The sequence below is a fragment of the Vulpes vulpes genome, chromosome 7 (genome assembly GCF_048418805.1).
Source record: "Vulpes vulpes isolate BD-2025 chromosome 7, VulVul3, whole genome shotgun sequence".
Classification (NCBI taxonomy): domain Eukaryota; kingdom Metazoa; phylum Chordata; class Mammalia; order Carnivora; family Canidae; genus Vulpes; species Vulpes vulpes.
Genome location: NC_132786.1, coordinates 114,099,269 through 114,127,248, shown reverse-complemented (window position 1 = coordinate 114,127,248; position 27,980 = coordinate 114,099,269).

Genomic DNA, 27,980 nt, shown 5'->3' with positions numbered 1-27,980 from the left:
TCCAATAAATATATTTAACTTACTACCTAGACACTATTTTTTTTTTACATGAAACAATAAAAGCATCTTTGAGGGCATTCCCTCTCCTTTGGACATTCCTCTGGATCAGCAGTCAGATACCATGGACTTAGGTACAGCCAATTCCTCAAAAAGTCTGGACCAAGTTATCTCTTCCTCTTTTGGAGTACCTAATGGCTTTCATGGGCTCCTACTTCAGCTGTCTTTGAACATTAATACCTATAAATAATAGATATAATTAATAATACCTATAAAATACCAAAGGCTTCTTCCAGACCTCTAACAATCCTGATACCCATTAAATGATAAAATCAATTCAGACTCAGACAACAGGCTAAGTACTAAAAATAAAAAGCCCCTTCACTGTGGGATGGAGATATTATCTATTATGCAAACTGGGACACTTCTAACGAAAGGGGCTCTGCTAATACTTATGCCAGAAAAGCTGACCCAAGCAAATCAAGACATATGGTCATGCTACTTATGGAGCTTACAAGTTGATAAGTATCATGATCAAATTGTTATGAAAATTCAGAGGAAGAGGCAATTCATTTAAGGAGGATAGGAAGGCTAAGAGTGGTGATCATGGGACATTTCCAGAGAAAGTAAGTTAATTAAACTTCAAAGAATTGGTAGGATTTCACCCCCAGGAAGAAATGAGTACACTTGAAGCAAAGGAAACAGAGAAGAATTCTTTAAAATATTGGTTGCAATGCTAATATTGCCAATTACAGTTGAAAATATTAAGGGTTTATAAAATAAACATTTGTCACCATTCTTCACTTTTATGGAGCTTGTCATTTTTGAAAATGTAAACACAATTTTTAAAGGCAAAATATGGAAGAAGCTTTTCCCTGGGCTAGAGAACACATACCCAAGTTCCAGATATGAACAAACTACCAGATTAAAAAGGGGGGAGGGGGTAGGAAGAGTGAAATTTATCAGTATAGTGCAGCAGGGTTCTTCATCTCCGCTAACTTCCAACATGACGGCTTTCTGGGCTCAAGAGAGAGTCCAAGGATGAATGGATGATAGATTAGGTTACAGATTCAAGGATCATATTTTCAGAAACTGTTGCTTTGTAGTTCCAGAAACACGAACAGAGGACAAAGCTGATCCAGTTTATAAAATACCTGAGATTTTTTTTTTTTTTACAACATGAGGTATTACTTCCAGAACTCAATGTGTGAGTGTCTCCCAACCCACTCCAAGGGTTAAACATTTGAATGAAATTTAGTTAAGATACTTTCTCCCATTACAATATTTTATAAACTTCTCCCAGGTTCAGTTTATTTCCAACATCATGACAACCCCAAAAATTAACAGGTAAGAGTCACCCGGCCACATAGCCCTTTACTTTCTATTAACTTTGCTAATTTTCATCATCTTTTGACTTTGAGCTAAGCGTCATGGCAGTTAGTCCTCATGTCCAGTGTCACTAAATCACACTAATGAAAAAAACTACATAAATTCTACATGTTAACTTGGGCCATGTTCCAAAGTGGGGATTGGCCAACCGCCTCAGAATTTCCTGAGTAGTAATTATTAAAATGCATATTTCTTTTTTTTCAATGCAGATTTCTAAACCTAGTTTCAAATCATTATTTCAGAAGCTTAAAAGATGGGTCCTGGAAATTTGCGTTTTTGACAAGTTCTGTGGAAATTTTGCCTCCAGACTCCTGCTATTAAGATATGAGGTTTGAAATAATTCCCATTTCTATTTGAGCTATCTTAACAACTTGAAGTAAAAAAGCAAAATCATCTCAAAGGGAGCTAAGGAAATGCTATCTCAGAAGCAACAAACAGAGGTGTTGGAATACTAGTATATGGCATCATCTAAGTTAATAACTTACTCAGCTACGAATGGCTCACATGCTAAAACAATTTTGAGAGATCATAAAATTTTGTAATTGAAGGGTGTATAGGAGTCATTTAGTGCAACCTTAACTCCATATTAAAGTCGAGGATTATGGAATCCAGTTATTATCTATTATTTTATTTATTTTGAAATAGAAGAGTTTTGCTTGCTTTTTCAAGAATCATACATAATAATGACACATAGAAAATAAATGCATTTTTCCAGAATAGCCAGTCTCCCCATCCACCAAGAGAGTATAATCATAGCAGTTCTAACTTATTTTGCTATAATTTAATCCAATTATCTAAACTCCAAATGTAGGGGGGAAGAGAATTTATGTGAATAACTGGTTCAGTCTCGCAGTTATAAATAGGTTAGAATGTGTCAATCATTCTATGCCCTCAGAAGGCAATGAAGACACAATTTCAAATGTCATGCTTTTGCCTGCTATGAGCCACGTGAAGGTTACTGAATTTTAAACATATTTGTATGCCTACTAAGTACAGGTTCTTCTACATACATGCCACATAAGCACAAGTACATTTTGCTTATTTCTGTGTGATGTTTACAGAATCCATCTAACATGACTCAAATCACAAAACACCATAAAAATGAGGTTTTTTTCATATGGAACATACCCCATGAAAATAAGCTTTTGACCAAAAGCTAAAGGGATTTAGCCAAGACTGTCTACCAGAAATCCACAAAATGCAATCCTCCGCAAGAGAGGGAAAGTAGTTTCTTTTTTCAGGGCATGTAATTAATAAAATGTGTTTTCATTGGGAAAATAAAATTGTTAATCACACATTGTTAGAATCACTCCAACACCTGCTTCTGTCTCCTTGCTCTCAATGCAAATGTCTGTTTCACTAAGAAATTAGATGCAATCCTAAGAGAATGGCCACTAGTTTTGACCCCAACATAAGCATATTTATGCTTATAAACCCTGTCTTCTCTAACAGGAATGAGCTATCTATTCTCCTCAAAAAGGCCAAACCCTTCACTATTACTGAATCTTAATCCTCTTATCTTCTCAACTGAAATCACTCCAGTGACTATTTCTCCTACATTCTCAATGGTTTTTCCTTTCTAGAAGATTATTCCTATGAGCATATAAAATCTGCAATATTGCACATCAAAGGAAAGGAAGCAAAGAAAGGAGGAAAGGTGGGGAGGGGAGGGGAGAGGAGAGGGAAAGAAGTTAAGGAAAAACCTTCCCATACCCTTCTACTGCCTCTCTGGTGACCTAAGAGATAATAAGGTTTACCTTGCCAAGACTAATCTCTTAGCCTGGGCTCCCAGAAAAGAATTCACTGTCTTACAGAGCTCCCATGGAAACTGGGGACTTAGTACTTACTGTAATCAATCACGGGCGACCAGAAGCCTGAACCCCTGCCCTGTGAGCTGGTAGGGCAGGGACTGAAGGAATCAGGCTAGAATCAAAGTATCACTATAGTCCCAGATAACATCAGGAGAGGAGCTGGTGCAGCTTTAAAGCCCCACAGCCTCATATCAAAGTAGCTCTTCAGAAATCTGACACTCAACCTGCTAGCTCTCTATGTATTGCCCTAAATGCACAGGACAGCGGAGGCTCAAGCTTCTGATACTGATCCTGCCCCTATGAGTTTTCACCAAACAAACACTGTTCCAGTACGCCTGGCATGTGTGTTGTCTGGCCATTCACTCAACAATCCCATTCTGCTTATAGCAAACCTCAATAATTATCTATACTGCTATTTTTTTATTTTCTTATTCTCACTGCAGAAAGACTCTGCCTCTATTATTCCTCTGAACAACTCACAAGATAGCCAATAACTCCCAGCTACCAACTCAGGCCTTATTTTACTAGGCCTCTCCATAGCTTCCAACTCGGGGCATTCCTCCCTCCTTCCAGAAGCAGTTACTTCACTCAGCCTCTGAAGCATTACTCTTTTTTTTCTGCTTACATGCCACTATTTCACCTCTCAGTCTTCACTACTGATCCTCCAACCCCTAACCCTCAGCTCTCAGAACTTCTCTATCTAAACTTATTCCAGAAATGGTCTCTTCCGGCTTTCTTGTCTTTAATGGAATTAAATGTCAATTTTATGCTGATGACTGCCAAATTTACATGTGCAGTCATGACCTCTCATAGAACTAGAAACTAAACACTAAACTCTGCAACATCCAGACTTGACATCTTTGCTTGCTTTACTTCACAATCAACATCGAATCCATCAGGAAACTGTCACCTCTATCTCCAAACTATGGCAAAAAATCTAATCACTTTTCACATTTTCTATTTTTATCACCCAGATCCAGACCACTATCTCCCATTGCTTGGATTTCAACTAGTCCACTCTAGTGTTTCTCCAGTTGACCACCTTTGAAGGTATTCTTATAGCATCCAGACTTTTCCCTTTCAGTGAAAGTAAGATCTGGTCACTTTTGTCTTATGACTGTCTACTGGCTTCCCATCTCACTTAGATAAGAGTCAAAGTCATATAATGGCTTTCAAGGCTTTATAAAATCTAAATCTGACACCTTCCTTGGTGATATCTGCTATTCTTCCAGTCACATAGACTTCCTGGCAGTCTCTTGAACATATTCCTGCCTCAGGACATTTGTTCTTGCTCTTCCTTCTGCCTGGAGTATTCTTTCGACAGATACTTACATGGCTGACTCAAAGCTTCTTTAGTTCTCCAGAGTCACTATCCCTAACTATGACATGAAAATGCCTACTATCAATCCACGTACACTGGTGTCTTTTATTGCCTCCATCATCTTTTATTATCTTCTATTAACCTGCTCTATGTTTCCCTCTACAGTACTTATTGCCCCTTGACATATTATATAACATTTTTTAAATGTGAATATTTCTCCTCCAGAATGGAACTTCCATTAAGACTCCCATTTTATTTGCTTTGTTCCTTAGCGTACCCTCCAGAGATTAGGACATCACCAGCCTACTGCAGGTGATTATTATTTGTTGAATGAATAAATATATAAATATTAAAGTGATGAACAAATTAAACCCCTTTTTCAATATTTCAATCACAGGTTGACTAAAAATACAATTATTTCATATTCCAATGAAAGGCTTTTAACAGTCATGCAAGAAATTACTTTGAGATGGCTGATTAAATATTTCATTTCCCAAACTAAATCTCTACCCTGGGGTCACTACTTTCAAACAACCTTTCAGCCCTTTTGAAAGAACTCCGCATAGATTATTATTTACTCTTCTTATTTTTTCATAACATTCTCAAAGATCAAGTAAAAAACACATGTCAAAGCAATTTCTCCCTGTTTCTTCTGATTAAAATCAATACTCTCTCTGCTCTTAACAGCAGTAAAAATCAACACAACAGTTTCTGTTAACTCAATAGAATGTCAAGTGATATCTTAGTGTATTGTTACCAGCAGGGATATCAACAGAGGACTACCAACAGCCTATAATCATTGCTGTTTTTATTATCTACAAAATGTCATGTGTGCATATGGCATTTTACAAAACAACACAGTGAAAACAAGGCTCCTATCTCAAGCAGCTTAGAGCTTATTTAGACAAAGAACTAAAGAATGGGGAGCCAAAACTTAAAAGGAGGGCCTGCTGTTGCGAGAAAAGAATATGATTGATCTGACTGTTTTGGGCAAGGTGGTAAGTCTCCTTCCTTATGTGACTGTACTGCTTAATTCTGCTCTTTGGATCCTAAACAACAGCCATAACCCTAATTGCCTTTCTCTAGACACTGAGCCTGTTAGTCATAAAGAAGAGAGCTCAGAATATATTCATCAGCCAATACACTGTTAGAAATGTCCAAAAACAACAAAAAGCCACATCCCACCAATAGTTGCTAGTAACGTCTTATAAAATGTTATTTTTTTAGGGATGCCTGGGAAGCTCAGTGGTTGAACTTCTGCTTCAGCCCAAGTTCTGATCCTGGGGTCCTGGAATCAAGTCCCACTTCAGACTCCCCGCAGGGAGTCTGTTTCTCCCTCTGCTTATGTCTCTGCCTCTCTCGGTGTGTACCTCTCATGAATAAATAAATAAATAAAATCCTGGAAAAAAAATCTTATTATTTAAAGAAAACTGATCTTTCCCAAGAAGTCTCATAAAAACTACCTTGAGCTTAGCTTAGTAGTGAATTTCTAAGTTTATATAATTTAGAACATTGGATTAAGGATGTTTACAGTAAGTGTTATTAGTAATAGTAATAACTTATTTCAATTACTAAGAAGTGAATAAATACATAATAAATACATGTTTTGAATAAATACATAAAAATGTGCAATGAAAGGACTAAATACAGTAATCAAAAAACTGGAAACAACCTAAATGTCCAAAAAAAATTGTTTAAAAGGATTCGGTGAATAGATTAAATCTATACCACACTATACCATAAAACACCACTCAGTCATTAAAAATGGAGCTTTGGGGATCCCTAGGTGGCTCAGTGGTTGAGCATCTGCCTTCACCTCAGGGCATGATTCCGGAGTCCCGAGGTCGAGTCCCACATCCGGCTTCCTGCATGGAGCCTGCTCCTCCCTCTGCCTCTCTCTCTCTCTGTGTGTGTGTGTGTCTCATGAATAAATAAATAAAATCTTTAAAAAAAATAAAAAAATAAAAATAAATTTAAAAAATTAAAAATAAATAAAAATGGAGCTTTGGATCTATATTGATTGTTATAGAAAGTTTTTTTTTTTAATTACAAGGCAGCATGTGTATAATGGTCTTATTTTGATATAAGTATATGTATAAATACACACACTTGCACGTATATATATATACACTCACATATTCCATACATATGAATATGAATACAGAGAATGTGAAAAACAGCAAAAGTGTGACAGAAAAGATGAAAGGCAGAGAAGCCAAAATAAGAGATAAATAGGGAGGCCCTTATAGATAGGATGGAGAAAAGCACATTAAAAGAGAACGCTCAACAAAAAGAGAAACAGGAAAACCCAAACAGGGCCACCAAAGATACCCCCAGAATGAGGCATTACAGACTGCATTTCATAGGGACAGGAAAGTCTGAAAGGATGTATACTAAAAGGTGAATAGTGATTAAGTGTGAGTGGAGAGGTTACAAGAAAGTGTCACTATACCCTTCTGTATCACTTTTTTTTTTTTTTTTTGCCATGAAAACATGCAGCTTTAATTATCAGAAAGGATAAAGTATAAAACTACTTACAAAAGAAATTGGAAGTTAAGAATGAAATGGATGTGCTTCAAACATAGAAATAAACATAAAATCTTCAAGTTCTTAAGTGCTAAAATTTAATGAAAATTTCAATTATCCTTTAAAATCCTGGAAGGTTTGGTCTTTATTTACTCAATAGTGTATCTTAGTGTAGTTATAAGAAAATACATGCAGCCTGTCTTCCAAGTGCCTCTTAATTTATTCTATAAGACCCAGTGCATGCCAACAAAAAAGTTATTTCTCATTCAGAATATCATTTCCATATGAAAACAGCACATACGTATTTGTATTTCATCTTTTCTTTACCTCTCACAACTTCAAAGCCTGGAGGCAATCTCAACATATCTAAGTAGGAACAAAGGTAATCACCATCATGTCATCCAAAATCAGATACAGAAGGGAATTTTTCAGAGAGAAACAGAATTCTTGATCAGAATTAGATAGTTCTTAAAAGTCACTTCAGAGACAGATCCAAATGTAAGGAAAAGTTTACAAAGGTGGCACACAATTTTTGCTTTAGGGAAGATCAGAAAAGATATGCAACTTCAGAAATCATAAAATAAGTCACTCTGTATGCCCCAGAGTAATGAAAAATAGACTGTTTTTAATTCACCAAATTAGGATTTTTAACTTCCACCAGAGAATTCATTAGTCCAAAGAACAAAGCTGAAGATGATCATTTTTTTTAGTAAATAAAAAGCACTGGTATATAAATTTTGTTTCTGAGTTTAAAAATCAGTAATTTTTAATTCACTTCATAAACTGAAAATCAATAGTACAGTAAAAACTAATGATTTTCCACTTAAATAAATTTCTTACCGTATAAAATATAACTGTACATTAAAATCATAATAACAATGTATGTTTGATTTTCAACATCAGACAAACATAATGCTTAGAAGATTACAGATTAGTTTTCATTTCTACCAAAATTTTGAATAAACTTGGTTTAAAATCATGTTGTTCTAAATATATTGATTCCAAACACATGAGTAGAATAACTCTAAGTCACTGGAAGTTTATTGGTGAATATTATTTACAGAAACCATAATAATTCCCTTAAAATACATCATTTGTAGAATCATTACTTGCTTAAAATAATTTACTGTATTTCACTGCTTCCAAAGTAAAATTCTGGAATTAAGCACTTCCCATGATTTTCTAACCAACCTTAACCTTAATCATGAGACTCATTCATCATAATCTTTCTTTTTGGCAGTCACATACATGTTTATTGCCATCTAAGTTGAACTATAATATCAATAATAAAGTAGATATATATAATTTAAATATATATTCTATATTTTGTGTAATTATATAGTATTATTTATTTCAAATGTATTATAAAATATATTGTAGAAGGAGAGCTATAAAAAAAATCAGAGGTCCCCAGGACTTACTATCAGAGAGCCTGACTTAGTTAACTGAGAGTAGGTACGCAGACATGCAAAATTTCAAAAAAATACTGATGTAAAAAGTTTGTTAAAAAATCTAGGAAATTTCTAGATCATAGCCCTGACTATACCACCTTATGGTACTACATTACACTTTGCACTTTTCAGTGTTTCCTATAAATTAATCCTATTGATACACGTCCCATTCTATCCCAAGATCTTTCCACTGCCACTTCCCAGCATATTCTATGTCTCCTCTGAACTCTATTTTATATACAAAATATTTTGGCACAATTTTATATAGGGACTTGAATGACATTGTGTCTTTGTGTACATGTGTATTCTCTCCTTAACTCACGAATTAGATATTTTATCTTACACCTCCCTGATCATTTTTCCTCTTCTGTTTGCTCATCTCCATGTGGTTCTGCACCTGTTTACAGAACATTCCTTCCCTTCTCCATCTCCCTCTCATTATCTCATAGCTGACCTTCCTCTTAATTCTTTCCAATTCTGGAGTTCCCAGTTCCATGACAAATACTCCTCTACTTCTTGGTTGCTTTACAGGGCGTTCTTCTCATCCTTATGCTTACATAAAAACAAAAGCCTTCTCTTAGGATAAGGCTTGTCTTACAACTCCTCTGAATGGAAGCTGCCCGTGTGCTTATGAGTTTTATACACCAAGGAAAGGAAATGGCATTTGTATCTTCTTGGCTGCCCGTGGGTACTTCCAAATCAATTCATTCATCCCACCCCAGTGTGAAAAGAAAATATTTCTCCTTTGATTCCCATACTATCATACACTCTAATTTCTCCCCTTTCCAATGTGTCACTTCAAAATCATTGCACATTGGCTGCAGATGTTAGCATCTAGATCACTCAGATTACTTCCAGTTTTTAACCAGAGGAACGCTAATACCAAAGGAGAGCCTCATAATCTCTTGACCAGCTCAACTGCTATTACCTTCACTCCTCTTCAATCGCTCTCTTTTAAGACTATATCATGAACTTATCAGCTAGTCATAAGTCTTCTATCTCTGAAAAAAAATAATAATTCAACAGCCAACTCTCTGGTCATATTATCTTAAAGAGCAGTGGTCCCCAGGTCTTGGCTCGACCCCAGACTTTCTCTCCTGATTTGTTTTCTCGTTGGGAAATCTTAGTCCTGCCAATAGAGTCAACTTCCTCTTCTTCCCTGATAACCATTAAATCTATCTTTCTAATTCATATTTCTCCTCTAAACTATAGGTCTATACAGTTAGCTCCACTGTAAATTTCTATTGTGTTGCTTTATAACCACTTTAAACTAATAATCAAAGCCCCAATTTCCTCATCCATCCTCTTATACCCACTCTTTTATTCTAGGTTCCCATTTACCAGAATGATAATGCAAAGATCTACTAAGTAACCAAATACGCGAGAGAATCATTCTACATGCACCTCACACCCTGCCACACAACTATCAAGTTCTGTGAATTTTTACCAACCAAATCTCAATCTCTCTTCTCTCTCTCTCTCTCTCTCTCTCTAATCTCTATTACGTCTCCCCCAAATCTAGGATGTCAACTCTTACCTTCACATTTATAATAACTTCCAAACTGAATAATTCTAAAAATTTGTTTACAAAACTATCACTTGATGTGCATGCAGATTTTCATTCCCTTGCTCAGAAATACTGTTCAGTTGCCTAGAATCTTCACTATCAACAAATGACTTTATCCTTTGCAGGCAATTCCAATCCCAGTGACCCATTCAGTCACACTTTGGGAAGCAGTGGACTATCTGGTCTCCCTGCCTCCTCTATTTCTTTTTCATTCCATTCTCCCACTGGTGACAAAATGACCTCTTATTATATTCAACGATCATGTCTCTGATTCTTCCAGGTACTAGTATTAATCAAATTCTTCAGTTGCATAAACCCAATTCAAATTAGCTTAAATTTTGGGAAATATCAGGAAGGGAGACAGAACATAAAGACTCCTAACTCTGGGAAACGAACTAGGGGTGGTGGAAGGGGAGGAGGGCGGGGGGTGGAGGGGAATGAGTGACGGGCACTGAGGCGAACACTTGACGGGATGAGCACTGGGTGTTTTTCTGTATGTTGGTAAATTGAACACCAATAAAAATTAATTTAAAAAAATAAAATAATAAAATAAATAAAATAAAATATACAAAATCAAAAAAATAAAAAAATAAAAAAATAAAAATGTACACATGCCAATTGGCTCATGTTAAAAATAGCCACAAAACATAGAAAAGGAGGATAGAGTTTGTCTGTTGACACCCAAAAGAAAGCTCTCAAGCACTGCAAAGAAATTATTTTTCTCTCTTATTTCCATTTCTCACTATAGGTTACTTCACTCTCCCAGACCAGCTTCTCCAGAAAGCAGCGAATTAGTGGCTAACAATCCTGACTCATACCTTAATGATCTTTGATGTAGAAAAGAAACCCCCATACTCAAACTATAGGTAGCAAAATCCACAGAAGAATCCTGACCAACTCAATGAGGATCATGAGCCCATCCTTGGAGAAGTCATTGTAATGGAAGGGCTGGAATAATGATTTCTCCAACTGTAATAGAGGTCCACCCCTCCACCCTTCAAAGCCCATGGCTAAATCTGCAAAAGAAGCAATTCCTCCAGAGAAGATATTAGTCTCTGAAGAAGCAAGAGTATTGAATAAGCAAAACATAGTTTCTTAATAGGTTGAAATCTTAACTCCTCTATGTGGCTTGTAGGATCCTTCAAAATCCAGTCTGTACCTCTGTCTTTAGTGCAGCTCTACTCTCCAGTCAGGCTGGTTCAAAGAGCTCTTGCTGCTATACCTGCCTTGTACCTTACCTCTATCTCCTCCATGGTACTTACCATGTTATGTCCTATTTCTTTGAGAGACAGGGTGGCAGTGTGTCTGAACCCATGGAAAAAAACTCAAGACATCTTCATCTTTATAACTTTGGTGTCTTGCAAAGTGTTTGGCATAAAATATGTGCCCTATAATTAATTAATATTTGTGTACTGATCGTGTAAATAAATTTTAAATGTTCAATCAAAATGCTGAGGTCTCTTACCCAGACTCCAACATTAGTGACCTGAACTGGGAAAATTCTTTCTTTCTTTGCCTGCCAGGTCAGTCAAGAGATTAATTCCCAGATCCTGCTACTAAAACTGCAGTTAGAAAAGACAGATTCCAGTAGAACATTGAGTTTTCCCATTACAAATATAATTACATAGAAAGCTTAATTTCTAAAACAGTATTCACACAGTAATATTTTTGGCATGTTATATAATAAATTTTTATGTTTGTGCCCAGAAGCTAACATTATTTCTACGATGATAAAAAAAAAAAGTATGCTTTAAGTTACAACTAAACATTAAATCTCTGACCATAATATCCTACAAATTAAGAATTTTCTTCTGAATATACTTTATGTGGCTATACTTACTGAATTATCTTAGCATATCAAAATCATATTTATTATATTACATTACTCTTAAGAGGAGTATAATCTACTCCAAAACAGTTCCTCCTTATTTAGACTTTATCAGCTACTGTAGCATGCCAGCAGGTAACTGCTATGGTAGTCATCACCTATTTGAACAACGTATGTACAGTCTGCTCTCCTTCTAGTCGTTTGTAGTCACAGCCAGTTAAATATACAGCCTGTTAAATACCAAATAAAGCATCATTAAAGTGACTTGTTTATGGAGATTCCAGGAATCATAGTTTTTATCATTTATTTACTGTAATAAGTTTTCCTATCGGTATCAGTCAGGATTCTCCAGAGAAACAAAATGAATAAGATATATGTAAAAAGAGATTTATTTTAAGGATGTAGCTCATGTGATTATAGAGCCTGACAAGGACAAATCCATAGGGCAGGACAGCAAGCTGGAAACTCAGACAGGAAGTAATGTTGCAGTCTTGAGGCAGAATTTCTTCCTCTTTGGGAAACCTCAGTTTTTGCTCTTTTGTGTGTGTGTGTGTGTCTGTGTGTGTATGTGTATTGACTCAGTGATCAGACTGAGGTGTTTTTTTTTTTTTTTACATTTATTCATTTGAGAGAGAGAGAGAGAAGAGAGAGACTATGCACATGAGTGTGAGGAGGGGCAGGGAGAGAATCCCAAGCAGACCCCCTGCTGAGAGCAAAGCCCAATGCAGGACTTGATTCCACAACCCATAGGATCATGACCAGAGCCCAAACCAAGAGTCGGACACCTAACTAACTGAGCCACCCAGGCACTCCGACCCCCATAGTTTCTGTTCTTAAGGCCTTCAGTGGATGGAATGAAGCCCACACACACATCCTTGAGGGTAATCACCTTTACCTCAAGTTTGTAGATGTTAACTACATCTATAAAACACCTTTGCAGAGGTACCTATGTGAGTTTTGATTTAAAAAATGGATTCTATAGCCGAGTCATATTGACACATAAAAATAACCATCACACTATCAATAGGACATACATCAGGCAACTTTTCCATGTTTATTTTGAAGAACTAAGATACCAAGATACATCTCTTCTGTTTTAATTCTCTTTTTCCCTAAAGAACTTCAGTTTCTAGTTGCTAGGGACCTTTCAATTTCAGTGTAAAGGACAAAAGAACCTACACCAAGCTGTCAGATTCCTCAATAATGAGGAGGAGAGGAAAGAGAAGAGACAAAGATTAGGAAGATGACAAAGACAATGGCAGTGCAGAAGAACAAGGAGGATGGGGAGGAAGGTTCTTAGGAACAGAAAGGGGAAGGAGGAGAAATTGGATCCTTTAGGAAAGAATAAAGCACTTCAAAACGTGTAGTTATAATCTCTCACTCATTTATATACATATGAATTTAAAAAGTATAATACAGAACTACAAGGAGCACAGGAGCTATTAAATTTGGACTCTGATCCAGATACCTCCATCAATCAGAGTCCAGAACCACAAACCAGGAACTGACTTCATTTGCTGTACCATATTTATTTGACAATAGTGATGAGAGTGAGTGCCTGTGTTTGTGTTTAAGTGGGAGGATCCCTCAGTCACAAAAGTAAACAAACTGGGGGGGGGGGCTTTTTTCTTGAAAATCACCTCAATATGTTAGGATGGCTATTCAAAATACTACTACTAGTACTACTACTACTATTAATAATAATAAAGTGTTGGTGAGGATGTGGAGAAAGTAGAACCCTTGTGCACTGCTGGGGGAATGTAAAGTGATGCAGGTACTATGGAAAATAGCATTGGGTTTTCTTAAAATATTAAAAATTTCATATGATCCAGCAAACCCACGCCTGGGTATAGAGAATTGAAATCAGAATCAGGATCTTGAAGAGGTATCTGCACTGCCATGATCATTGTAACATTATTCACAATAGCCAAGATATGGGAACAACTTAAGTGTTCATTGATGGATGAATGGAAAAAGGAAACATACATATGATGAAATATTACTCAGCCTTAAAAAGGAAAGAAATCCTGCCATATGCCACATATGGAGGACAGCATACTGTCCTCCAGTTTGAGATTCAAAGTTTCAGAATAACCCAATTATAAAAGAACAAATACTGCACGGTCTCATATATATTAGGTATCTAAAATCGGCAAATTCACAAAAACAGAGGGTAGAATGGTGGTTACCAGGGATGAAGGGAAAGGGCACTGGAGAATTATTCTCTAGTCAGTATAAAGTTTCAGTTATGTGAGATGAATAAGTTCCAGAGATATGCTATACAACTTTAGTGCTTATAGTCAACATTACTGTATGATACATTTAAAAATTTATTAAGAGGGTAGACCACACACACACGCACCAGGAAAAAAAAAAACCCACGTAGAAACAAAGCCAAATCGTGTATTTTTAAATGTGCTAAAGCAGAAAGGATACATGCATTGAAAATATCAAAAATATTATTTGAATCAAAATAAGACTAGTTTAAAAAAAAAAAGGACTAGTTTCATCATTTCAAGTGGCTTCCATCTCCCTCTCTAGATATATAAACTCGGACGAGATACAGCCTCCGTGCCTCATTCAGACTTTTCCACGGATGAATCCAAAGGACAAACTGATCCATTACACTCATTCATTCAGCAAACCCGTATTGAGTGGGCCAGTACGAGGAGTCACTGTATTAAGTGTCACACAGGAAAGAAATATAAGATAATGTACCTGTAATCGAGAAGCCTATAATCTAGTGGTGCAGACATGCATGTAAACAGCTAAACATTACCCAAGGGAAAATGAAATAAGGGCCGCAAGTAGAGGCAGAAGCAAATTGCTGGCTGCCAGAGCACAAAGGAAATAGCACTTCAAATGGAAAAGGACAGACTTCGAGGAGGAGTTTTCACGGAGCCCTGAAGGAAAGTCATTGTCAATTGCTAGAGTCTGTGGGGTAGTTGACAGGTTTCGTGGGGCAGGAGTGTGAATATGCACAGAGGGTGGAAATTGTACAGCACGTTCTAGGAATAGTAAACACTCCAACGTGATAAGGACATCCAGTCGGGAGTAGCCCTCATGCACCTCGTCTCTCCAACGTGGTTTTGTCCAGTTACCTATTTACACACCTGTACTTTCCCTTAAGCCCAATCACTTATCTGCCTTGGGTTATTATTATATTTGATGGGCAGATAATTTTATTTTCTTCTAAAATGTTCTCCCATATAGTATAAGGAGACACTATTTCATGGGCAATATTTCCCATAAACACATGTTCACATGGAAACACAGAAAACCATCCGCCAGGTGTAAGGACAAATGGTGAAAACTGTCTCAAAAAAAAAAGAAAACTGTCTCAGTTCCCTGTCTGCCTCTAAGTCTCTCTCCTCCCCTAAAAAGTAAAGCAAGCATGCATGAGGCCTATGAAGCATACAACAGTAGGTCCACACTGCAAGGACAGCAGGCAGGTGGAAACGTGGAAAAGAGTATTCTAGAAAGAGATAAATCTAAGAAATATGGATTTTAAGGGGGGAAAAAAAAAGGAATTGAGATCCCAGATACTGAAAAGACGGTTGCCCCGTCCACCTCTCTTGCTATCATATCCTGGCTTGGAAAGCAAGCCTGGTCTGTAGACAAGTTTTGGTTCAGTCTCAAAAGAGCCCTCAGAGAACCTCTTCACCCTCCCGCTACCCAACTGTAGGGAATAGCTGTTGTTTTCCCTCTCACAATCAATTTTCACTTTGTTCTAGGAATAGCCCCCAGATTTCCTTTTAGGCAGCTACCTCTCACAGCTTGGAAATATCTGAGAAAATGAAATTGGTACTTGACTAGTAACTAAAAAGAAGGCCTGTACCAACTGCTCTAAGGCATGAGGTGATTTTCAGGGTCAGTATCCCAATGGAGCCACACATTGTTACACACCATTTCCCCCCTTGCATTAACTGATTACTGATCTTGCTTTTATACCCCCAGAGTTTTATTGACTGTTATTAATAGGACAGCTTTTAAAAGAAACAATTCTGAGTAGCTAAAAGAAGGATTTCCTCTCCAATAAGAAATAAAAACTGCTTTCTCCTCTCTTCAGTATGCCTGTCATTCAGATTAAGATGGAGCTCCATCCATCCCTAAGGACACCTCTTGGCCCCCCCTCACATTATCGCTCCAAAGATAATTTCACAAGCCACATTTTTAACATTATGGCTTTGATCACAGAGTGACTGCTGTATTTTGGCAAAATTTCTTGTTAGAGTATTCACTATTCAACCACAGATAATGGATTTTAATGTATACCTTCTTGTCTCTAATAATGGTTATGAAAAAAAGAAAATAAGAAGTCAAGGAAGGAAGGAAGGGAAAGAAGAAAGGAAGGAGGGAAAGAAGGAGGGAAAAGAAAAAGTCTTCTACTTAGGTATTCTGGTCTCATTTTCCACATCTGTAAGATGAGAGAACAGACAAGGTGATTTATAAAGTCCCTTTGGCTCTAATAACCCACGATTTGAAAACACACTAAGCATTTCAGTTGGCAACACTGTCAGATAGAATGACCCTCACCCGGTGTTACCATTCGAATAGCAAACACTATCATTCAATAGGAAGATGAACTGGCTCAAGACAAGTTGTCATTGTGGCACTAGGACTTCCAGATACAAAACTGAAGTCTGAGACCACCACGCATTATAAAAATGAGTTTCTATACAGCAAAAGCATCAGGATTCCTAAGCACGGAGCAGAGGGGTGAGTTTTGGCTGGGAGGGGGCTGTTGTCTCCTCTATAAATGTTAAGCAGTTCCTATAAATCCCATTTAACAAAAAGACATAATCATAATGACATTTCCAAGGAATCCTATAAAAGACACAAAGCACAACCAGTCCTTTTGTCAATGTCTTCTATTATAACCTGAATGATTTAATGAAATTCGAAGTTGACAGTAATGGTCTCATAAAATGACATACTTTAGCTCAATAAAACAAAGGTGAAACAAAATAAAATCTAGAGCATATGCCTGGTATTTTAAAGATACATACTTGCAGCCTATCACAGGAGTCAATTATCCTGACACCTTGTATTCATGTATATTAGTGCATGTAAAATATGCACTAAATTAAAGGTTTCAACTCGAGTTGTGCAGGATGCACTAAATATGGGCCAGCAATCCGAGAAAATACAGAAAAGACAGACTCTTAATGCCATTACTTACTCATATTTTCCAGGGTGTGTAAAAATGTGGAGTGGGTTTTCCTTCAAAATATACCTAGAATTCAACTACTTTTTCTCCACTTCTATGGTAGATTGCCACCACCCCGTACAGAGCTACCATCTTCTCTTATATGATTATTGCAATAGCCTCCTTTTTGGACACCCTGCTTTCACCCTGGTCCTCTAGACAGCCAGACTATGCTTTCAAAATGTCACTCCTCTACACTTTCTCATCCATCGGTTCTCGTATCATTCAATACAAGCCCAAGTGTTTACCATGATCTACAATGCCCTACAGCATAGCAACGCTATCATCTGAAAGTTTGTCAGAAAGGTAAATTCTCAGGTCCCATGCCAGACCTACTGAGTCATAAAAACTCTGGGAGTGGGGCCCAGAAATCTGTTTTAACAAGTTCCTCAGAAGATGAGGACAAAGGGAAATGTGTGAGAACCACAAATTTACAGGAACATACATCCCACCCCCTCTCACTACCTCTTTGACCCATCTCCTATCTTCCCTTGGCATACCAGGTTTAGCTCCAACTACAATAGCCTTGAACATGAGAAGCATGTCCCAAGCTCAGGGGCTTTGCATATTTTGCTACTTCTACACGTAAAACTCTCCATGATATCTGTGAAGCTTATTCCTTCACATCCTTTATGTCTCTGTACAAATGTCATTTTTTGTAAGAGCCTTCCCTGATTACTCTATATAAAATAGTAAGCCCTGGCCCCAGCACTCCCTTCCCTCCTTACCTTCCATGGTTTTTATCCATTGCACGTATTGTCCCCTGACATACAGCATTTATCTCTTGAAAGTCTGTTTCATCCACCAGAATGTAAACTCCATGAGGATGGGATCTTTGTTATTTACAAATAACCAGTGTCAAGGACACTAACTAATATGGAGCAGACACTTCTTTATCAATTATATAATTCAGTTCCCAAGCCTGAGAAAGAAGACATAGAGACCTAAGACCAGACCAATGTGTGAATATAAGCTAAATATCTGCCAAAGTCCCTCCTTTTTAAAAGTCAGCTCTCCTACATCATAGATTCTTATAGCATTAACAATTAAGTCTCCTTAAAAGTCTTATTAAGGAAACTGCATTTTATCTACCTATAACCATATCAGAGATATGTTTACCTAATTAAATTCATTGTCATATATACACACAGAACACAGAATATATACCTATACCACGCAGGCTTTATTTGGAGGGGTAGATACAGGAAGGTGATGCAGAAAAAGTTGGAAGCTATTGAAAAGATTCTTCACTGGCACCTTTAGTGACCAAGATCCATTAAAACAGAGTAGGGAGCCACCAAATAGCTGCAAAAACAATTTTGTCATGGGGATTACTATAGATATCAGGAACCTGAGAGCTAGAGTTCATAGGGTGGATTCCAGAATCAGAATCACAAAGAGTGGAACAATAGTCCAAACGTAGGAATTTGAAATTAAGAAATCAAGGGTGTAAAAAGAAGGGGATGTGGTTTAATGGCATCATTAACAGGGGGAAAATGAGGGTTTTAGTTGACTGCAAGTGCAGTTGTGTTGTACAAGTACCAGAAAGGTTCTTGGGAACATCAGTTATTATTTGTAAAATGTAATAATTAGGAAAAGGGAAGAAATAATTCACCCCTTTACTATGCAGGTAGAATTAGTATGGCACACTCTGACAGGCCACAGACCAAAGAGAACTGGTCAAGATAAAAATAAACAGGATATTGAGAGGGAACAAAGTTATGTCATGTGGGAACACTCAACTCACAGGAGTGAACAAAATCTGGGACATTTACACACAAAAATAGAAATGTGAAAAAAGGAGACATTAATGGTTGCCTTGAACTGTATACAGGACAGCCAGACAGAAACAGAATGAAGTTTGTCCTGTGTAACAAGAGGAGAAACTAAGAAAAATTGGCGGAAATTCCAAGATGGTGGATTGACTCTGTAGAAGAACGTCTTGATCAGAAATCAGAGTTTCCGAAATTAGTAGGTACCCCCAAGACGTGTTCAGACAAATCCTGGCCATAATCCTGGTCACCATCCCTCTGCCTGGGTTACTGTCATGCCCTCCTTGGTCTGCCAACTCCAGCAGCCCCTTCTCCAAGCCTGAGCAAACCATTCAAAACACAGAACTGCTCTGTTTGCCGCACCTAAAATCCTCCAAAACTTCAATTGTCTTCAAGATAAAATCCAAACTCCTTCTTCACAACTCTACATTTCCAGCTTCCTTGTTTGCATGCCTAACCTTGTACTCTAAGCTTTAGCCCAAATGAACATTTTCTAGGTCTTTGAACAGAACATGCCTCTCTCACCCTCAGACTTCAACTCTCACTTAGGTCTCCACATACAATATGATGGCTTCTCAATTTTCGTCCACAGATTGAAACTTTGGTACCCACTTCAGATCTCCTTCTTTGTCCAAATAAGCTAAAGTCACCCCTAAGCTCACATAAACACAAAAAACAGAATCGCAGTGATCGTTTTAAAATATAAACCAGACCACCTCACTCCCATGCTCAAATCCTCAATGGCATCTCCTCACATTGAAAATGAACTCCTCCTCACCACGGTCTGCAAAGCTTCCTGATCTGACCCTGTCCATCTCCATCGTCACTTGCTACCTGCCAGCCCTTCCCTTGGCTCGAGCCATGCCGGCCTCCTTGCTGTTCTTCAAACACACGATTATCCTTCTGACATCACAGTCATTTCCCTTGCAGGCTCCTCTACCCGGAGCAAACATTTTCTAGATATTTGCATGAGTTGATCTCTTACTTCATTCACAATTCTGCTCAATTGTCACTGCCTTGGGACATCTTCCTGAATATCACCCTACCAAAAATAGACCTCCCCACTCTCTCCCTTTCTCTCTCATTATTTCATCTCATAACCTCTATCACTATGTGACTTCCTGCCACATATTTTGTTTATTTTCCTTAATAGAAATAAATGAAAGCTCCATGAAAAAGAGGGACTGTCTTATTCTCTGTACGCCCAGCTCTTAGACCAGTTCCAAGAAAATACTAGGCACTCATTAAATCTTAACATAATGAATAAATAAATCATCCTGTTTTTCTACATGGCGTTCCTCACTACCTGAAACTTAACACCATTCATTTCCTCAGCTGCCTGTTCACTGTGTCTCTACCTTCCAGATAGAATGTAAGTCCTATGAGTTTATCTCTCTTGAGCCTTGCTAGAACAATGCCTCTCAAGAAAGAAGTGACAGATTAATTAGTTAATTTAGATGACACATTTTTAGAAAACACATTTTAGAAACATTCACTGATAACCCTCATCTCTACTTCACCCAGACAAGGTACATGTTTCTTATACATTCTCAATGTAATATCCTGTGTGCGTCCTTTGTCATGGCCCTTGTACTTCACAATAATACTTGGTTCATTGGTTGTATTTCCTGAGGAATTGTAGGCTCACTTTCTTCGCTGGTCATATCCTCAACATTCATCACCAATCTTTAGTATAAAAATTCATTTCATAAGTGTATTCATGTTTGTACAAAAAAGGGAGAGGGGTGGAGGGAAGGACAGATGAAGAGATAGAAGGAAGAACGTAGTATCTTTCCGGGGATTTTTCAAAGATTATTCAGTTTCTAATACTGGTCAAACAAGGTGACCATTGAGGTCCTCGAATTTTCCCCAAATTCAGACCCAAAGGAGTCACAATGGGATAAATTTCTAACTTGGGGCTTTAAATTATATTGGCTTCTTAGAGAAGCCAATTTGAGTCTCAGAATCCAAACACTTGTTTTGGTCAGACATTTGTCAAAGGGGCACTGCTCACTTTAATATCAAAGACACACCAATCACTTGCATACACAGTGTTCAAATAGTTCAAATATTTTTGTTGGCAGGACCTGAGGAAAATTCTGTTTTTCTCCTTGAACCTGTATTTCTTTCCCTTTTTTTTACAGCACGCTATCTTTATATACATATTTACACTTGAAAGTCATTCATTATCATCTTATCACCTTATCTCTGCCACAAATATAGAAATTTATTTTCAATTTCTTTTAAACACAAGGCTATCCATTTTCTGTGAATTAAGAACTCATTAAAATTTTTATTGGCATAAATTTGATAAAATAATTTACATATATTAGCATATATAAACTTAAGAGATAAACACAAACATAAAAAGTATTAATATATAAGGTAAGGATTATAAATGCAAAAAGTTAGACTTTATTGAAACTATCTCCCCATGAGGAGGGGAAATTTATAGTGCCTTAATCAGAAGAAATATTGAACTGTCCCTCTGCTGCTATCCTGCAGGCTCTGAAGTCCCAAGATCATGCCCCAGAATGAGACTCTTGATGGGAAAAGGTAGGCTTTTCTTTTGTAACACAGATAAAGAGGTTTTGTGGGTGAAAAGATAGCAAAGAGAATGTCTACCTCAGGTAACTGCTCAAGTAAATCAGTTTTAGAAAAATACTATATATGAAGGCAATTATCTGCCAAGTGGTTTTCCTTAAGATGACCCACCAGCATAACCCTTGGAAAGTCCTCTGTACCTGGTCTGAGAATCACAGGTTGGCACCACCCTGTGGGAAAACCTAGGGTGCTCTCCTCTCCTAGACATGTCTCCTTCACTCTCCTCACTACAATTCAGAGCCCTGCTTTTGAGTTCCAGATCAGCATTTCCAGCCCCTTGTGTGGCAGTCCCACAGGCACACCTATCTGTTAACTCATATCCTCATAGGATCAACTCTGTCCAATTTCCAAACAAACTACCCTCTCTTATATTTTCTATTTCACATAATGGTATCCACTAGAAAATTGTGGAAATTATGAGAATACTATTCCAGAGTCTGGGGATATGAAGAGACTTAAGCACTCTGAACTGATAGTTGGCCACCCTCTATAAAGACAAACCCAAGGGAAGTGTATTGGACAAGAACTACTAATATGTGAGTATTCCCACAAACACTGCTAAAATGTACATTATACAGGACTCCTTCCATTTCAAAAGGCATAAAATCAACTTAAAGGAGCTGAAGGGGAAAAAAGATGGGATTTCTTAGTTCATATAACTGAAAAACTGAAGAGGTTCATGCTGCTGTTTTTTCCTGCCCATTTTTCAGTTCTGCCCTCTTCTTTAGTCAAATTCTTTGCATCCAACTAGGGAAATGGAGTGGAGAAGATGCTGGCAATTCTCCACTGGAATCCTTGTAGTTTATGATACACAAAGGAAGAAAGAGTCCACACACCCAGTTCCCTGAGGGTGAAGGGGCTCTGACTGACCCAGCATTGGCCACGTGCATGTCCTTGAACTAATCATTTTGGCCGGTGGAAGGAGAGAATCTGGTGGTTAGTCCTGGAGGGTAGGGGTTGAGATGGGGTAACTTCGTTGTTGTGATTTGGGGCAACTTTGAAAAGAGAAAGGCAGTATTGGGTTTGTATAAAGAAAATGGATGTGAGATAAAGGAAGCATTTAAAGTACTGCTTTAGATTATGTAATGCCTTTCATGTAGTTCGAGCAAACAGAGAAAGAGAGAGTTATTCAGAATTACTATTGGGCTTCTAAATTATTCCTTTGACCACTTCCCATAGGACTAGATCCATTATTATACAAATATTATATTCTATTTGTGTTTGCACATATACCTCCCCCACTAGATTGAAGAAGTCTCCTTGAATGTAGTAGTTATACCTTATACTTATTTCCATAGTGCTTTGCAGACAGAAAAGAATCAGAAGTATATCTGTTGAATGAATGACAAGTACATGATATATGATTTTTCCACTCTCAAGGTATTCCAATAAAGTGTGTCCTTCACATTTTTAAAAATCCTAAAGAAGGTGTTTCCATGGCCTCCAATTATAATCCTCACTTTAAGTAAACAAGAATTTCTTCATACCTTTTATAAATTTATTCCAAGGCATATTCTCTCTTCATCTAAATCAAGAGAGTGAAGGCAGTAATAATCTTTCAACATTACAGAATCAGAGGGATTCAGGCATGAAAAATAACTTGAAATACTTAAACCCCATTCTTGTTTTATGGAGATGGAAATCACTCTTTTTAGTTAAAAATATTTATTCACCCAAATAGTTATTTAGTGCCTAAAACCAGGACTTGAGTTCCTAAACTTCAGTTTCAGGACTATGTCCTATATCATCTTGCCCCCTAAGCATTATACATCTTCTTAAAGACACATTCAAACCTCCTCCCTTCTCTTCATACTAAATAAGCATAATTATCTGTGCCTTCCCTTAGTTCCTTGTTAACAAAATGTGTGTGAATAACACGGGTAGTATAAAAATACAGCTTTAGAGTCCAACAAGTCTTGAATCTGCCTTTTTTTTTAAGATTTTATTTATTTATTCATGAGAGACACAGAGAGAGGCAGAGAGGCAGAGACACAGGCAGAGGGAGAAGTAGGCTCCCTGCAGGGAGCACAATGAGAAACTGGATCCCAGGACCCCAGGATCAGGACCTGAGCCAAAGGCAGACACTCAATCACTGAACCACCCAGGTGCCTGGAGCCTGCCTCTTTAATGCTGTACAATCTGACGAAAGTTTGTTTAAAAGGAGTATAATAAAACCTATAGTTACTGGGTATCTATAAGGTAATGAATTGGGAGCACAGAACAAGATAAAATACCTAAAACATCATAGACTGTGAACAAGTATTAGGCTTTTTCCATACCAAACTCAAACCCCCATCCATAGCCAAATAACATTTATGAAAAACACTGAGACATACAGATTTCTATGCTAGAAGTCTATAATGGGTCAGTGAAGAAAGTTTGGCTGGAAGCTGGCCTATCAAGAGATTTTGGTACTCCATGTAAAACTAACCATTCTCCTCCAAGGTAATAATACTTCTTTACCAACTCATAGTCCCATAACACTAGTGAAATGAAATATTCCTTTAAATTTATTTTTATCATGAGAATGTGTTAGCACCAAACAAGTGCTATAGGCCGGCCCACAAAGTACTCAACGGAGTCTTACAGGATTTACTTAAAAGACAAAATTATTGTGTCAGTGACAGAAGCAGAGATTAGAAACCAAGTAACAACTCCCTTTTTCAAACATTACCACCTAATTTACAATACCATGGCAGCAAAGAGAGCAGTTGTGTAGATAAAAAGTAATTTGATAAAATAATGGCACCATTTTTCTACTGCAATTGCTCCAGGACATAATTTATAGGGACCGTACTTCTCCTCTTTTTGATGACAGGTAATGAGAAAAGTTCAGCAGCAAACATTGATAGGAGGCTACGATCATTGGATCAGTACAACTAAGTCATTTTTAACTGTTTCCTCAATTCTTTTTTTTTCAACTTTTACTCCATTACATCAAAAAAAGGACAAAGGTTGATGATTAAAAAAAAATCTGTTCAAAATTGAGATTTGTAGATTAAAAATAACTCTAAAATGATCTTCACCTTATTTTGTAAGAATAGTGATTCATTCTCTGCCTTGAGATGATCATGAATTAGTCTATAATTTGTCACCACGAATATTAAAGTATGCAATAAAGAATTACAAATACAATTCTTGTGAAAATGAAGCTCATAGTTTTTTGTTTGACTCGAGACCCTATGCAGTTCAAATAAATCCTGAAGTAATTTAAAGATTATCACAGATTATAAAATGTGATATTTAAGAATTAAATGAAACAGATCACCTGAAGGATGCAGGTGGAATATTCCTTTTAAGCACCTGAGCTGAGTGCTTAAAAGGAATATTTTAATATTGAATATTTAAATTCCTTAAGTCCTAAATTTAGCTGTTGATTTTCTGGAATCAAAGAATATAAATAACAGACAATTGCAGGAACTTTCACATTTAGCCACTCATATCATACTTTTCCACATATTTTATATGAATTATAATTTCTCCTTTACTATTTCAATTACTCTTTGTATGGATCTTATCATATTTTTAAAATTATGTGGGAAGGGAGGGAAAACTGGGAAGAAACCAGAGAGGGAGACAAACCATGAGAGACTCTTAACTCTGGGAAACAAACTGAGGGTTGCTGGAGGGGATGAGTGGGGGGATGGGATAACAAGGTGATGGGCATTAAGGTGGGCATGCGATGTGATGAGCACTGAGTGTTATACACAACTGATGAATTACTGAACACTACATCTGAAACCGATGATGTACTGTATGTTGGCTAGTTGAATTTAAATAAAAACAAATAAAATTATGTGGAATAAAATAATAAATGGATAATTTAGATCTTTGAACCTTAATATCTTGTACTAGTGATAGCTCAGGATGCCACATTTCTATGCAAGATAATAGAAAAAAGATGATTTAAATACTGAAAGTTTAAACAAGTAAGGAAATGACCGATTAAATTTTACAAGTTTGTGGTAAATATGACAGCTCAGATTACGCTATTGATGTTTAGCTATTCCTGCTGGTAGTAGCTAAGTATGAAGTCTAACTTCTTAGAAACTACTCCTAGAACAAGGCAATACAGTCTACTTTGACTAACATAGTCAAAGAAGTGCCATCAGTTTTTATACAGGACAACTATACAATCCATCTAAAGAAACCATTCCAAAATATTCAGATAAAGGTCTGTATATTTATTTTTTCAATAAATACTCAATGGGGAGCTTCAATGTTCTCGACATTCTAGAAGCAAGAGATTCAATAATGAAGCTGCCTTCATAGAGTTTCCTTCCATTCTAATGAAAAATAGAGACAAAAACAGTAGATGTGGAATATAAGAGGTAAATGTTCTGAAGAAAAATAAAGGAGTAAAGAAATGAAGAAGAGAAAAATGTAAGTAATAACTTATATATTATTAAATATTAGCTGAGTTAGATTGATATTTTCCAAAGTGACTAGAGAAAGCCTGTTTAGGAGGAAGACTCTGGAGCAACAACATGAATGTAAATATCTTGGGGAAGAGTATTCCAGACAGATAGAATAGCGTCTTTCAAGGTCCTGAGGCAAGATATTAGAAAGGAATCCTAAATTAAAAACCAGGCTAATGCTAATTAAAAAGAGAATTCCATGTAGTTTTATATCCTTCCTCTCTCTAATTGGGTTTTGACAACAATGTTTTAAAAGACTGGAGAAGTAATCAAAAAATTTAAAAAAAAATAAAAGACTAAAAAAATAACAATCATCCAAGGATCAACTTCCTGTTAAGCCAATATATGGTTAGGCCAATATATGTTTCCTGAATTTTGAGGAAAAGGATTCTTACAGGTAATTAATCACTAAATAGCTTTAAATCATCCTTGGCAATTTTCTCTAACCATATGAAATTGCTTTGTGTAGTAGTCAATAATAGAGCGCATGTCTTGAATTTTATGCTTCTTATATAAAATACAGTTTGAGGAAATGATAACTCAATTGTTTCTAAGCTAAAAGAATTTGAAATACGTCTCAAAACCTTTATCCATAATTTCAAAGTAATAAAGTAATCCCTATCCTGAGATAAACAAAAAAAATAGTACTAATTTAATAATTTGGCAAAGATGAGGGTTCATTACTGAGGAAGGATTCTGTATAGATGTTCAACTTGACCTATGAGAAATTCTGAGGGAAATGAGGCCTAATTGTGGTGGACGTACTGATGGATGCTCTGTGAAGAGAGAAAGCCTATCATGTATATACCACAGCAGAACTCTCAAGGTTTTATGAAGAATTCAGCAATAACTAAAAAATGGTCTTCTTTGATAAATTAGTTGGTCAGCTCAAATAAAAAATCTCAGCCTGGCATTTCTGCTAGTTGACAAATAATTAGTTTACCCGCAAAATGTACAAACAAGATTTTTTGTTCTCAGGTTAACCATGGTTGGTTTTTCCTTTTCTCTTTTTAGTTACCCTCACCTTCCTCTCTTTTAATCCTGATTTTTCCTTTGTCTCTTGATTTAGTCTACCACTCTCTGTAATATTTGAATGTACAATTTTCGTTCAAAATAATTTTTAAAGTGAACAACACCCAGCTAAATGTCTCCAAGTTATACCTTGGTTTATTTAGGCTTTGAAACACTCTTCTTAATCTAGATTGATCCTTCCAGAATCTAATGAACGTTACTAAATCTATTCCCTCCATAATGCAATGCATCCATACATATCAAATTCTACACAGATCCGCATGGTTCCTGAAGCACCCCTTGCTCTAAGCATGCTAAGGGAAGACCCCCTGAGTGATATAGAGTTATAAACTTCCTTCATGCCATCCACAAAAAGCTTTAGATCCATTCAGAGTTCAGATAATACAAACCGACTCGTGAAGTCATCTACAAATATTAGCCCCTCCCAGTTCTACTTTAACATGAAGCCATACAAAGGGCACAATGTCTCTCTATCTGTCGTGAGCCTGTCTTAAATACCTGATAAAACCTGCTTCCTTAGAGAATATGATATGTTTAAATTGTTATGTGAGCCAATTAATCCTTTGAGTAGATTTTATTGACCAGCTTATGACATTGTTAAGATAGTTTTACCTAATAGTTCTGGCTTCCTATGGGATTTTGCCAAATAATAAAGTCAATATTATCAGCTCTGTTTCTTTAATCAAGTCTCATTGTGGCATATCTACTCTCTGTTTCACATAATTAGAATTGCTTCTTTCAGACAATGTCATATGTAAAGCCCATGTCGTATTATCAAAGCCCAAGAAATTCTCCAAAGAAAAGACAAGACCCTGACTACACCTCAGCAGTCTTTTCTTTTACTGCTTTGCCTTTCCATTTTAGCAAATAATCTGCTTGATGGTGAGATATTTATAAAATTTACACTGGAAACCATCATTTCACGTGGTCATTAATATCATTGTATCTTACTGACGAAGTTCAATAAACTGGCATTGAATCTACATTGTGAGTACATGCCCATGTTAAAGTTGAGATTGTATATCAACTCTAAAAATGCTTGGTAAAGTGAGTAG